Raw genomic sequence first — 15,197 nt, 5'->3', positions numbered from 1 at the left:
AGGCTCCCAGCCCTCTCCCTTGTCTTTGGAATGTACATTTCACCCACCATTTCCACACTAGGAGCTATTTCAAGGACACAGCCTTGAGGGGTAAGATATTGTTGAGACCATCTGGATGGTACATACATGACTGAACATAATTAAGGCCTCTATATACATTTTTAAGATTCCCGCCAGCAGGTGCAGAGACCTACTCATCTTGTGGTCCTAAGACAAGCCTCCTAAGTAATCTCCCTTGCTGATTACACCTGCCACCTACCAATCTGGAGTGGTCTGCCTGTTTCATTGGTCTCTCCTCTGGGTAGGGGGGCCAATTTTAAATTTCACCCAGGTAACCAACCAAATTCCTGAGGTTGCAAACTAACAGTGATCCTTGGCCTTGAGGGGAGGGCTGTCCTTCCCAGCCCTTGCTTTACCAGGATGACAAAGCCAATGAGGAGACCTTCAAGAGGACTACTTGAAGGATGGGGAGAACTGCATCTCTTTTTAAAATAATTAATTAATTAATTTATTTTTATTTGTGGCTGTGTTGGGTCTTCATTGCTGTGTGTGGGCTTTCCCCAGTTGCGGCGAGCGGGGGCTACTCTTCGTTGAGGTGCACGGGCTTCTCATCGCGGTGGCTTCTCTTGTTGCGGAGCATGGGCTCTAGGCGCACAGGCTTCAGTAGTTGTGGCACGTGGGCTCAGTAGTTGTGGTGCACAGGCTTAGTTGCTCCGCGGCATATGGGCTCTTCCTGGCCCAGGGCGCAAACCCATGTCCCCTGCATTGGCAGGCAGATTCTTAACCATTGCGCCACCAGGGGAGTCTGAGAACTGCATCTTGATTCTGGCTGGATTTTTTTTTTTTTTAAGTATCTTTTTATAATTATTTTTTAAGCACAAATGCCCACGCAACTTTTACTTACAAGGTAGTTCTGTATAGACTGAATTAAAAAGTTAGTGACCTTGATATTACAAATTATGTACAATTAAATGTAGTTCACAGGGTACATAATTACACTTCTCACTTCAGAGGGCAATTATAGTTGAGACTGAAAGAAAGTGTAATGTCCACTCATAGGTAACAGGATGGGAAGTCTCCCTGAAGTTTTTGCAGATGATTTTTTTAAAAATTATTTATTTATTTATGTATATTTTTGGCTGTGTTGGGTCTTCGTTGCTGCACACGGATTTCTCTAGTTGCGGTGAGTGGGGGCTACTCTTTGCTGCAGTGCACAGGCTTCTCATTGTGGTGCTTCTCCTGTTGCGGAGCACAGGCTCTAGGTACACGGGCTTCAGTAGTTGTGGCGCACAGGCTCTAGAGTGCAGGCTCAGTAGTTGTGGCGCACAGACTTAGTTGCTCCACTGCATGTGGGATCCTCCTAGACCAGGGCTCGAACCCGTGTCCCCTGCATTGGCAGGCAGACTCCCAACCACTGCGCCACCAGGGAAGCCCTGCAGATGATTTTTATTTGTTATTGCACAGTGTGAATTTCTAGGGGAAAAAATAATACACTAACCCTTGGGTCCCATACAGGCAAATTAAGATTGCATTCTTCAGGTTGTTTCAATAGGACTGGCTTTTGCCATTCCCATTTAGAAAATACCAAGAAAAATTTATGTACAGGAGTTGATGCTATTGCATTTGGATAAAGCTGGCAAATTCTTGCTACTGGCATAGCCCAGGAAACACCACAGAGGAAACCTAATATATTGGAATAGATGTGGCATTCAGCCCACAGTTTGATAGATCTCAGGGTTAACCTGAAGTTGTCAATGTTTAGTACTACATGTAAAATTTCATCAGTTACCCTGAAACGTTAAGACTTCTTATGTATCTTGCATCTAAAGTTTTAAGCAGACTGTCATCTCTTAAGTCCAAGTCTTCTGGAAAAGTCTGCAGTGCTCATCTGGCAAACAAAATATCAATCTCTATCCCATGAAAACACAGCTTGATAACTTATTACAAATGCCTGTTCGACAGCTCCTACATCTTTTACTTCTCACTGTAATCTCAACTTATCATAGAATGAGGTGAAAAAGTCGCTTCGATCATCATGTCTTGGGGCAACACACAACGCATCCGTATCGGTACCTTTCGTAGGTACTCCTCATCTATAAGATCCAAACGTAAAAACTCTTACCAGGTTATTTAATTTTCCCCAAATGAAAATCCTGCGCTGCGGTTCTCTTCCTCTCCCAAAACCCCCAAAGGACTTGAGTGGCAATTAGTTTCTGTGTAAGTAGGCGGTCAGATGCCTTGGGGGATGCTAAACTGATGGGACAGATGACGCCATGGTGCTTCTGCCGCGGCTGCGCTCGCCATGATCACCGCGTAGTACGGCGGCCACTTCCGCCCTGGGCGCGGCCACTGAGGCGGAAGGGAGAGAGGGCGGGCCTCAGCCCCGAGGCCGCGCCTCAGACCCGGGTCCGCGCCTCAGCCCCGCGTCTGTGCCCACCCCCGCCCCCGCTCCCACCTCAGACCCTGCCGCCTTCACTGCTTCTCCTCCTTCCCCTTGGTCCTCACGTGGCGCCGGAGCGCTACCACAGCAACGTTCTAGAACCCTGGCTGGATTCTTGCTGAACTTCAAAATCAGTAAGTCCTCCACGTTACCGATAGAGCCAAGTGCGGTTAAGAGATTTCTTGCCAGAAAAACAGTGATAAATACCATTTCTGCAGAGCTTATCGTATACCAGACCCTGAATATACATTATTTATGACTCCAAAGAACCTTCTGGGATAGGTATTACGTTCTCTTTTGCAGAGACACGCTTTGAGAAGCTAGGTTACTCTTGGTGACTGACTGCTAAGTGGTGACGTAGATATTCTGTCCTAGGGTGCTCAGCCCATTCACTTTAGATTATCAGGGTCACAGAGTAGCGAGGGTAGGAGAAAGACCTGTTCACTTCCTTTTTTTTTTTAATTGAAATATAATTGATTTGCAGTGTTGTGTATCAGCAAAGTGATTCAGTTATACATATATGTATATATCTTATTTTTTCAGATTCGTTTCCCTCATAGGTCATTACAAACCGTTGGTTATAGTTCCCTGTGTTATATAGTAGGTCATTGTTGGTTATCTATTTTATATATAGTTGTGTGTTTATGTTAATCCCAAACTCCTAATTTATCCTCCCCACCTTTCCCCTTTGGTAACCATAAGTTTGTTTTCTATGTCGGTGAGACCTGTTCACTTCTAAAGACACGCCAATCATAGTAAGAGTGAAAAGAATAAAAATGAGACTAAATGGGCAATCCAGAGTTATTACTCTTTGCAGTTTTTAATGCCATTATATAGCAGGTACAGCAGTATTTCTGTTTTTTTTTTTTTTTTTTTTTGCGGTACGCGGGCCTCTCCCTGTTGTGACCTTTCCCGTTGCGGAGCACAGGCTCCGGATGCGCAGGCTCAGAAGCCATGGCCCACGGGCCCAGCCGCTCCGCGGCATGTGGGATCTTCCTGGACCGGGGCACGAACCCATGTCCCCTGTATCGGCAGGCGGACTCCCAACCACTGCGCCACCAGGGAAGCCCTGTTTCTGCTTTTAGAAAGGACACTAGCTTTAAAATAATGTACTGCCAATGTCGATATTTTAGCTTGTTTTAACCCTTGGACTTCTTTCTGGTGTGTTACAAGAATTTTAAATTTCTCCAACTTCTAAAACAGAGAATATCTGTTTTTGAACTAAAAGTCATGTTGCTCTTCATTTTTTATAGATTTCAGGGCATATTCACAGATACTTGCTAATTTGGTCCCCACAATCACATTGTGATGGAGAGAAGTGGCTATCAGTATCTTATTTTGCACACGATGAGATACTAGGTGCCATCAGAGATGCACAGTGACTCCCTCAAGGTCTCACAGCTGATCCAAAATAGGGTTGAGAATCAGTCTTAACATCTTCCTCCTCCAAGTGTTCACTGTGATGTCTCACCATCCATATATCTTTTTCCTTAAATTTCTTAATTTTTAAATTTCTTAATTTTTATTAAATTTAATAAAAAGCAATATGGAAACATGAAGACAGTTTGTTTTTCTTCACTAGATTTAAATTTAAATTCTTAAATTTCTTAAATACTGAAGAAAAGTACTTCATGTAGCAATTTATCAGGACTTAAAGGCTGGAAGCCGAGGGTATGTACAAGTTATTTCTGAAATTCTCCTTATGAAAAATGATTCTTAATATAGATTACAGTTGCATCACACGGTTGCCATAGCTAAGAGCTATGAGGTTTTCTTATGTTTAAATTTTTGAATAATTAAATGAACAGCAGTAAGTACAATGTAAATTTCTTAAACTTAATTAAAGGATACCCCTATAGAAAGCACTATTGTGAAATGTATGTGGAATGATTAAAGCGTTTAGTACATATAGGGTAATTTTTCCTAGTGCTTAAAAGGTCACTAGAAAGAAAAAAGTGACAAATATGCTGTTTTAAGCTCTTTTTTTTTGCCACTTTAAAAATGTCACAGTGAGTGAAAGGAAAAAGCTGCCCGATAGCAGATGAATGGGTATTGACAGCTGCACCAGTGTTAAATGCTGCATGGCAGAAAAATCTAGGGAAAAAAATGAAACTGTATTCACGTTTCCATATTGCTTTTTATTAAATCTCAATAAAGAGACTTTGACTTTGATTGATATCTGAATTTGATAATAAAAGCAATTTGTGAGACAAATCCATGTACACACAGAAAAGATAGGTATATAATATGACATTTTAATCATGCACTAAATGTAAAATGATCCTGACACCACATGTGATATTTTATGGTGTCCATATGGTATTGCATATGCAGCTTATAATATACAACTGGTATCTGGATAACATATGATATAGATGTAAAGCACAACCTACAAGCTTAGAATTCTATGGTTACACACACACACGCGCACACACACACACACACACACACACAATATTCATGCTTTCTCTGTGCTGAATATACATTATACATTTAACCCTTGCGCCTGTGTATTCATATTGTGAAGGGCTTGGGTTCCTTTCTAGGGACATGTTAGATTTCTTTTGGCTTGAACAGCTCTTTCCCCAGAAGCCTGGAAAATTCATCATGTTGGATAGCCAGGTGTTCTCCATTTGCAAATATTACGTTGTAGGACTAGAAGAAGGTTTAATTATGAGAAAGGATAAACAATGCAGTAGGCAGAAAGGCCCACCAGGCCCCTTTGTTTGGGGGTGTCCTCTAGGAACTCATGGTCTCATAACGCAAGGGGGAGAATTTCTAAGCCAGAGACTACAGGGTCTCTGCCGGCAGACTCTGATGCTCAGTCGCAAGAGGAGCCCAGAGGCTAGTGTCTTTTGCTCTTGATTGTTCTTTAACATGGATATTCCTACAGAGCAGGCCTGACTGTTACCCGGAATACCCATCATTCCCAGGATGAGCTCATCTACCACACCCAATCTTAACCACCACAGGCAAATCCCTTGTACATCTGTCTCCCCCACTAGACTGGAGCAGAGACCCATCCTTTTCATCCTTGGATCACTGCTACCTAGTACCTTACCTAATAGGTATTCAGTAAATATTGAATGAATGAATGATTGCACCTGTATCTTAACCTAAAGTGGAACACCTTTCTGGAGTTCTTTAGTCCTGGGGATAGCTTGTTGTACTTTTGTTGTCTGGATTCACAAATCGATAAAGGCTGTCTGAAAGTTTCCTGAGTTTTCTCACTTTCAGGACCCTCCTTCTGAAGTAATTCTTTCAGACTCTGCTGTCACAGTTTGCTCTGCTAACAGTGAGCCCACAGTTATATCGAAGATGCTATTTCTCCCTGTCTTTGGGGTTTCTGGTTATGCAGAATAAGAAAAGGAACTTGAGAAAGAATTACCAGGCATCACCTTGGGTTATGTAGTTATAATCCACAAAGAAATTGTGAATAGTGTTAATGGAAAGTACCTGGACTTTGGAGTTTAATTTTTTTAACTTTGCAAACATTTTAGAGAGTATAACCAAACACCAAAAAAATTACATTAACAAAATCCCTACCAGCATATATAAATTTTGGAAGTGAGTGCTGTCAGTTTTTATTTTAAAAAATATATCTTGTGGTGGATGAACAATAATCACACCTGGAAACGGTTTTATAAATAAGAAAATTAAATCACATGAAATTATATTCAAAGGTGCTAATGAGTGTCAGTATCGCCTAAAAAGAGAAAAGATGATTTTTTAGACCCTCAAAATGTGCTTATGTGTTAACTAGATGTATTTATGTTTCACAGCCAACTATGCTATAGTTTATATGCATAGGAATTGCATTAATGCCTTCTGAGCTGTGGTCATTTATATTATTTCCCACAATAACAATGCCTCTAATCTTTATTACTGAAGAATCCCACCCTAGAGTTTATAGGTAGCTTGAGCTATATAAACATGATACAAAACAAGCGTATGAAAACCAAAACTCTGTTAACCTGTTAATGCATACGGGATTAAAACCTATGTTTTACCAAACCGTGGTCGTTCATTTTTTTCTCATTGAATCAACTGAGTTTTCAAATGAAGTCAAACAAATAAATACTCTATTATTTAGTTTCCTGTTGACAAAATTATAAGACATATAATGATTTTGAAAAAAATCACCTAGTCCATGGTTTCTCATCCCAAGTTATCCTGCAGACTGGTGGGACACCACAGTTTCCTCACCTGCTGGACCACTTTACTCCATGTTAGTTTACACCCCTTTAGAGATGATCTCCCCTAGGTGTTCTTAGGGAAAAAGTAATGATCAGATTTCTCAGTTGGCTAAAATAATGTAATTGTTTGGTGTTTTCTGAACCAGTAAAGCTGATGTTGATTTCCAAGGGGAATAACAGTTAGGCTGATGATTTTCTCTTCTTCCAGCAGGAGTCGAAGCTCACAACTTTGCTCCTTACACTTTGTCTTCTCTCAGTTGCTCCTGGGAAGGTCTGTAGAGAAATCAGGTGGTTGTAAATTAAGTATCTGTCCATGCCATGTTCAGTTGATCCTGCCAGTGGAATGACTGAAAACACATTTCTTGCTAAAAAAGGATTAAAATAGGTTCATTCTTTGTTGAGTATGTGATGGGAGAGGAGGCTTCTGTGAATCCATCAAGGCTTCTGTGCTCCTGAATTGGGCCAGCAGGAGTTGGTTTTGGCCTCCCAAAGAGGCGTGGGTCGGGAGAAGCACATTAGAAGCGCGGGGTGGTTATCCTCGCAGAATATATCACTTAATCTGAGGGTATTTGGGAAGAGTTGGCTATAATTCTGTAACTTAGAATTTGGCTGAAATACTGGGATCGATACCTCTCTTTCTGATAAAATTATCAGGGGACTGTTAATGATCCCAGGAAGTCTGACCACGAGCCAGACTTACAGAGCATTTATAACTTACTAAAGCTCTGACTACATAAAAGCCATAAGTGAACATTCTTTATTCAGTTGGCTTTGCTTGCCAATCATAATGGCCATTTGGACTGGTGGTACAGTCAATAGATTCTCTCTTTAATAGGCTTGCATATATCAGGTTGACCTTCTTCATGCTGTTGTCTTTAAGCATAAGGACACAGTGGCATCAGAGTGAATTTCACTTGTTTAGGTGGATTTTCTAGGTGGCCTAAATTACTTCTGTGAATAAGTTGAGCACATTTGAAAGTCACATGAACACTTAAGTAATCAGAAAACTGTATGGTTTTTGGAGGCCATAACTTAATCTCAGGGAATAGCTGATGTTGTGAGAATAATTTAGGTGCTAAGAAAATTTAGTACATCAGATAATAACTAACTAAACAGTACCCTAGAGGTTTGAAGAGTTATTGTCATTTCCAAAGCTGTGTAAATTATTCCCAGAGAGTAGCTTAGCATGCATGGAAGAGAATTCAATGAGCCACCATAATCTTTTATAGTACCTGGGTTCACCTTTGAAATCTGTTTTGGACTTGTTTCATTTCTTTCTCTCTCTTTTTTAAAAAAATTATTTATTTCATTTATTTATTTTTGGCTGTGTTGGGTCTTCGTTGCTGCATGTGGGCTTTCTCTAATTGCGGTGAGCAGGGGCTACTCTTTGTTGCAGTGCGTGGGCTTCTTATTGTGGTGGCTTCTCGTTGCGGAGCATGGGCTCTAGGCATGCGGGATTCAGTAGTTGCAGCACACAGGCTCAGTAGTTGTGGCTCACGGGCTCTAGAGCGCAGGCTCAGTAGTTGTGGCGCATGGGCTTAGTTGCTCTGCGTCATGTGGGGTCTTCCTGGACCAGGGCTTGAACCCGTGTCCCCTGCGTTGGCAGGCGGATTCTCAACCACTGTGCCACCAGGGAAGCCACATTTCAAATTTATAAAACGTGAGCTTCTTTGTAGAATTTTTGGTCACATCACCACCTTTGAAATCCCTTTTCATTCTTGGTATCTTCTCAGAATTTATAAAATAGCTTTCAGAATTCACTATAACAAAGTCCTTGCTCTAAATTTTGTTTCTTTTCTTATTTTCCAAGAAGAAATGGCCACTGGTTTTTAGCCATGTCAACTAACTCTGAAATTTCTTAGTTTAAAAGCAATTTTAAGAATATATTTTGAAAGTACATGAGATATATGAATTACATGAGATATACAAGTTTGGTGTTTTTCCAGTCTGTATTTTAATGCAACACATAGTTCATATATATACTTGTATATACGGTACTATTTTTTAATTTAAAAAAATTTTTATTTTATATTGGAGTAAAGTTGATTTACAATGTTGTGTTAGTTTCAGGTGTAAAGCAAAGTGATTCAGTTGTACATGTATCTATTCTTTTTCAAATTCTTTTCCCATTCAGGTTATTACAGAATATTGAGCAGAGTTCCCTGTGCTATACAGTAGGTCCTTGTTGGTTATCTACTTAAATATAGGCTGGGCGTTTGGGGTACTATCTATTTTTATACTGCATACATATGCAATAGATGTAGTACACATCGAAACTCATAATAATGAATTTTGTAATAAAGAGGGGAGGCAGGAAGGGGAATAGAGGGAACTTCAACTGTATTTATAAGGTTTTATTTCTCTCAAAAGTGACTTGAAGCAAGTGTGACAAAATATGAGCGTTTATTAAAACTATGTAGTAGATGCATAAGTGTTTATTATGTTATTCTCTGCATTGCCCTGTATTTTAAAGACATTTTTAATAGAAGAAAAGCTATCTAAAGCCATTTTCCTTGATGTTGCCTTCGTGCTGAATTCCTTCCCATCAATTGCTCTTTATTTAACTTCTTAAATTCTTGTCCTTTTTCCTTCTTGAAAACCAGAAAATTACTGCGGCATTGTTTACAGAATGATGAAAATCTCATTTAGATCTGGATTGCAAAATCCTTGCTAATTCACGAAAGCATTTATTTTTTAAACATTAGTTTAAGTCTGTTCCTCAGACTGTCACATCTTTCTTCAGGGGTTTCTCATAGTCTTAGACGACTCCATCTGCTTTTCTAAAAGGAGAACATCAAACCAGTTTGTTAGATGTGACACAATTAGATCTCAGATGCTCAGTTGCCTGACCATTTGTAAACGTATTTTCTGGAAATTAGGAATAGACCAAAGAACTCTGACTTTCTCTAAGGCTTTTATGTAGCCTTCATTTTGTGTGACTTTGGTTTATATTTCTATACAGCTTCTTCTACTGGGAACATGAATAATTTTGGTTTAAAGTCGTTCTCCCCAAATAGTACTACCACTGGTTATTCATCGATGGTTATTTCTCCCCTTCTACTTTTTTTTCATCTTCTTGTTGAATTGTATGGTTAGCAGACATTTGGTCCATGCCAAAAATTTTTGGATATTTGGTTCTGTCTAAAACCATTTGGCATGGACCAAATGTGCTCATGGACGTTTTGGATTGGACCAGATTTCAAGGAGCTTTTGGTGTGGACCATATGTCTTATGGACCAAATGTATTAAGGACTTTTTGGATAGGACCAAATGTCTTGCAAGGGAATTGTGTACTTTAGAATTCACGGCAACTAATTCATAGTCAAGAGATATGTTTTCCCTAGTTTTAAAAATTGTGTGTGACTGAAGAAACAATGCATGAAAAAAAAATGAGCACACATACATTTAGTTAGGCACAAAATAGTTACATCCTCTTGAAAGGCCAGGAGGTCTGCTACTTCACCAGCAGATTCTCCAAATGACAGAACTTTGGTGTGGTCTTTGATACAAAGATCAAAGAACTCAGCTTTGGTAGTTTAGTCAAGCAGACAGGCTTGATGTGTCCCAGCTCACAAACAGTGATGTATAAACCAGAATGCCAGTTCGTTAATTTACTGTGAGAAAGCTGTGGAGGATGCCAGTGGTTCTTCCATTCTCTCCTTGTAGGGGAAAAAAAGAAAACCTAAGAAATAATGTATAACCAGAAGGTCTGGTAATTATTGTATCAGAACAAGAGGTGTTGTTTGGATGATCTTGATCTGAAATACCCCTCCTATGGCTAAGTTATTTGAAGTGCTCAAACTATTTGGCCAGAGTACTGCCTCCCCTGAACAATCCTGGATAAACTTTAAGGAATTCTTCCTCTTTTGGGCTCGCATTAGGCTTACTGACATTCTTTCTTTTTGCAGACTAGCCGAAGTAGAACTGAATATGCCACGGATTTATGTTAATACTTTAGATAATATATGTAAAACACTCAGCCCAGTGTCAGGTACAGAGGAACAGATGTGGCTTGCTGGTTCTAGGGACTTTGTACATCTTAGTGGCAAAATCCTGGGCTCTGCAGCAAGCCTGCCTGGGCTTGAATTTCAGTCCTGCCCCTTACCAGTTGCACGGCCTGCAGTGAGTTACTGATCCCCTTTGTGCTTTGCTTTGTTTAGGGGTAAAATGGAGACAGTAGTGTACCAATTTTATAGGATTGTTGCTAGGATTAAATGGGATTAAGCACAAGGGCTTCTAACATTGCATTTAAAATTGCAAGCATTTAGCACTGTTTATTTTGCGTTAAGATGACACGTGTCAGTCATGATTGGTCTTTTGTTTCTCTTGAAACACAACTACTCATTTAGTTTTTCTCTTTGGACAGATTATGTTATAGGTGACCCATTTACTTTGTCATACATTTCTTGTTGATAATTTTACTCATTTTTCCTTTTTTACTTGTTGAATTCAGGATTGGAAACATACCAACTACAATAAAATCTGTAGGTTATTGTTGAAATAAAATTAAGACTCCCAATAGTATCCACGGACACATTTAGTATTATGCATAGACCTTATTGTAAAGCATGAGCATTAGAAATGAATGCTCAGTAGTTTACACAAGAGACAATAGTTTGTGTTTCTGTTACAAAGCCAGGGAGAGGATCTGGCAGTCAACGAATGGCACCGATACTTTCCTGAGGCAATATACGTTTTAATCATCATCGTTACTGTATATATACCCATATAGAGTTAAAGAGAAATGTTCTAGAGAAAAATTCCTGAGAGCTGAAATTCACTTACCTTTCTTGGCCCACCTGTACACCCCCTCCCCCCAGTTTCCTCCTGTGGGTCATCTTCTCTCAAGAGTCCCTTCCAGGGCTGCAGAATCACACCACTCCAGAGGATGCCTTTCACATTGCATCTAAGTTAATTAAGCCCCTGGAGCTGTGCCACGTGGTTGCCCTGGGAGTGGCCGCCCAGCAGCATCCAGCTTCCTCCTTCCATCATCCTACTGCCTCTTGATTGGCACTGCGGGGCACCAGCCCAGGACCATCACTGTAATAAGAGGGGAGTCAGGAAACAATTACACATTGCATCTCTGGTGAAGAGTGAGCAACAGAAAATAACCATGTTTTTTCTCCATACCTTGAATTCTGTTCTTTTTCTGTGTGTGTTGTAGAAAACTTGAGCTCAAAAGATAAGGTCAGGGACTAAAATGAGAGATTCATGTAACCTCTGGGCCAGAAATGTAGGTGAATACATTCAGTCACTCTGACCCTTAAACAATATTTTCAGTAAAGGGACAGTCTCATTGAGTGCATCATGACCTCCGTGAGTACGATGGCCATGATGGAGGCTGATGGCTGACTAGGCATGGGGAGAGGGCAGGAGCAGGGTGAATCATCTTGGTATCTTCAGTATTTGTGAGTCTTGGAGCAGAGGGGGAGGAATTAGAGTCAAGGACTGGGTAGAGAGAGAGAGGGAAAGGGGCAGCTAATTGGTGAAAACTTCTTTGAGAGGCCAGTGACGCCAGAGCATTCTCCTCCACGCTTCAGAGTCCTTGGGGAATAGGTCTCCTGTGATTGTAGCCAAGTTCTCTCCGCCAGGAAATGAGGACCCTTGAGAAGGTGCCATAAGGGGAGGAGACTGGTCTTTCACAGCCCTTCTCACTTGGCCTCATAAAGCCACATGGATGGTCAGAATATGATTTCACGGGTAAGGAGCCAGTCTCTGTTCCCTTCTCTCACTTTCTTGCTGAGTCTTGAAACATTTTTTTTTCAAGCAGGAGATAAAAGCTTTCATTTTGTAGAGCAAGAAAGGGGCAGTGTACACACTTGTTGGATGGTCATCTCCCCTCCCACTCTTGCCACACCAGCTTGGCCCAAGCCTTCCTCTTTCCTTGCTGTCCAGGTGCCCAACACTTCTCATTGACGCCCTACGTTGGAGCCTCCCTATTGACACAGAGCCATCAGATTGTCCAGAACCTTAGTTCTCAGAATGTGGTCCATGAATCAGCAGCAGTAGCATCACCTAAGAACTTGTTAGAAATGCAGACTCTTCAGCCCCACCCTAAACTACTGAGTCAGAATCTGCCTTTCTACAAGATATCTGGCTGATTCGTATGAATGTTAAAGTTTGAGGAGCTCTGGCCGGAAACACTTCTTCATATCTAGCCTTAACCTAAATCTGATTTATAAATAATGGCAATCATCACAGCGGTTTTTAATAGCTCATGAATCATTTGATTTTATCATGTCCTTAACAAATATTCATGGAATGTCTACCAAATTCTTGGTACTACAGTGTTAAGAGTTGGGGATACCGAATATATCCTGTACCACAGAGCTCACTGCATAGCACACATATAAAAACAAAACGCAACGAAACAAAACACCCAAACAAAAAAACATGTAATTTTTTCCCCAAGTTTGTTCAAAGCTATGTCCTCTAATTAATGCTTTATTTTTCTCCTCTTGTCTTTACTTTTCTCCATGGACTTTGTGAGAAAAAAACAACAACAAAACTTGAAATGTTACCCTCTTTCCATTTCTTTTCCACTTCATAACTGTCATCGCATTGCCAATATAAGCTTCTTGAAGTAGTGATCTCGAGCCCAAATAGAAAAAAGCAAACATATAAAAATTTTCAAAAATATCAGATTTTAAGGGTATTTGCTGTTCCATTCTCTCAGAGTATTTTCAAGGTATGCATCTCATCTTCATTAGCAGTCTTCTGTCATTATTACATGGCATATTCTGGAAATTTACTTGTTTCAGTTTTGTTTTTTGTTTTTTTTTTGAGGGGGGAAGGGAGAAGGAAATGATTTACTTATTTACTGAGCCCAACTAAACCTGTTTAATTTTTGGAGATAGCAGAAAATACTTTAAAAAAACTCATCTAACAGCACAGAGTGAGGGCCCCAGAGATACCATTACAGCAAGAACTCAGTGTGTTTATATGAACTTAGAGGAACTGATTCTGGTGACTTTAGGAAAATACTTGGAGCATTGTGTAAAGAAGCCTCATCTTCTGTGGGAAAACAGCTGCTGCATCTATTTCCAGGGCTACTGCCTTCCTTTGAAGTCAAAACTTCTGATTGAGTTAAGTTTAGCTCTCTTGATCAAAAATATCAGATGATATGAAAAACCTGATTATCTTATCTTTTGGGAATTTATGGCATTTCTTTTATTTTTGAGATGGCTTTCTAGAGCATATTTCAAAAAGTTTTTTGCTACATTCTGCCATTATGCTTTTCCTAGAAACTTATACTAATATAGTTACTAACAACAGAGTAAATGAAATGTCCATCTTTTGGCTGTCATTCAGCAGGTTTTGCTGTTTTTGACTTGACTGCCATTGTAGCTGTCACCATGCTGGCCCAGCAGGTTACTTCAGTCTGGAGAAGAGTGAGGCGCATTTGCATTGCTTGCTCAGCATGTTATTTCTCTTTGGGGCAAAGTGCAGTGGCTTCTGGTCAATTTTTGAATTGATTTTAGGATGGTTTTTAATGATTTTTAAAGCAGCATTTAAGTTCATCCATCTCGGTTTTGTTTGCCTCATGAAATCACACTAAAGTGTCTAAGGCTACGGCGGTCATCCCCTAAAAACAAACACACAAAAGTAACTCTCTGGAGAAGATTCTGTGTCAATCTCTGCCTACAACCAAAGCTTCATATGCAATCATTTGACTTTTCAAAAACTGAATTTCAGTGATTTCATCCTGTCAGATCAAAAAATTAAAATGATGACTTGTACAAATGGAAAGGGAGCACATATCAAAGAAATCATTTGTATTCCTGCTTGATAAAAGTCTATAGATTAGAATGTGACCTCAGAGTCTGGGTTATAGTCAATGGTAAACAGTAAGTCAAGCAAAAGCACATTTTTGTAGAGAATTAAATAGATGTTGGGCAGACATATTAGAGGATGCCACAGTATGATATTGAAAAGATAAGCTGTCATCCTTTTGCTTTGTTTTCAAGTTTTGGATCATTTTTCTTAACAAATTACAACCCCCCCCCCCCATGATAATAATTAACTCCAAAGATTATTCTTTCACAAAAAGGTTTTATTACGTCGTGTATTGTTCTGTTCATTTACATTGATGCAACCAGGAATGTTAATATGCGCATATAAACCTCTCTGGAATATGGTCAACAAATCTAGAGCCCTGCAGTGGTGAGCAGCTATTAATCCAGAAAGTCAACTCCTATCCGTCATCGTCTGCATCTCCAATTACACATATATTAGACATTTCAGTAGCGTTCCCCAAGTTCTTTAAGCTCTGTTCACTTTTGTTTTTCAATCTTTTATTCTCTATCTTCTTCAGATTGTATAATTTCTATTGTCTATCTTCTAAGTTTCCTGTTGTTTGCTTTAGAAAATAAGTAAGGGCATAAAAATTCAGCACAAAGCACACAGAATGTTATTCTGCTGAGATACAGAATTTCTGTTACCTGGGCTGGTAAGAGAAAATGTGAAGAATATCTTTTTACTACCTCTTATTAAGAGCAAACTAATTACTCTGAGAAGAATTTTTCATTTTAACGGAGAGAAAACCCAATTATAGTCTTTCA

At 39.8% G+C, this 15,197-nt stretch overlaps 1 pseudogene; it reads right to left on the bottom strand.

The window, feature by feature from the left end:
• Positions 1–1,453: 1,453 nt before the first annotated feature.
• On the bottom strand, positions 1,454–11,474 carry LOC101339566 (poly(A) polymerase alpha pseudogene; annotated as a pseudogene).
• Between the last annotated feature and the right edge of the window lie 3,723 nt (positions 11,475–15,197).

This window comes from Tursiops truncatus, chromosome 11 (genome assembly GCF_011762595.2).
Source record: "Tursiops truncatus isolate mTurTru1 chromosome 11, mTurTru1.mat.Y, whole genome shotgun sequence".
Taxonomy (NCBI): domain Eukaryota; kingdom Metazoa; phylum Chordata; class Mammalia; order Artiodactyla; family Delphinidae; genus Tursiops; species Tursiops truncatus.
Note: the sequence above shows the minus strand (reverse complement) of the source record. Positions and strands in the feature narration are given on the sequence as shown.